Raw genomic sequence first — 631 nt, forward strand, 5'->3', positions numbered from 1 at the left:
ATTTTTAGTCTCCTTAATAATGTGCCAAAATTATATTTCTTCCCCTAACCCATGTGTGCCTTAATTAAATTTACTCAAACAGCACGCGCCATTAGAGCATTTACTTCCTTAATTGTCATGAGACTTTTTTGCCATCTCCTGGAAGCAACAGTCACTTCCTACCCTTACAACAAGCATTAAATATGTATGTTTTGAAACAGGAAATATTAGACTTCAAGGGAGATTGCAATAATTAATGATTTTGACACATCTCCGTCTTTTATTCCCATCCCTTTTTTTAATTATCATTTTCATGTAGAGGTATATATATATATATATCTTTATCTTTTATAGGTACATATATATATTTATCTTTTACTTGTTTATCACAGGCTCCTGCTGACATTATATGCAGTCTTACATTGTTATGGATGTTCTCAATCCTTTTCAATGATCAGTCTAATTTAGATATATTAGAGGATAGCTGATGGACTGCATGGTGCGGGGGTTAGCTGCAGGTGGGGTGGGAAAGTAATTTATCATAATATATAGTCACAGTTCAAAGACAAAAACCCAAGAGCACAATTCAGAGGACAGATGAAGTAAGCAAGGAGTCTTTACTTTAATATGAATTTACAAAATAATCCAGGCA

This window comes from Plectropomus leopardus, chromosome 6 (genome assembly GCF_026936395.1).
Source record: "Plectropomus leopardus strain MGB_pleo_1.0 chromosome 6, ASM2693639v1, whole genome shotgun sequence".
Lineage (NCBI taxonomy): Eukaryota > Metazoa > Chordata > Actinopteri > Perciformes > Serranidae > Plectropomus > Plectropomus leopardus.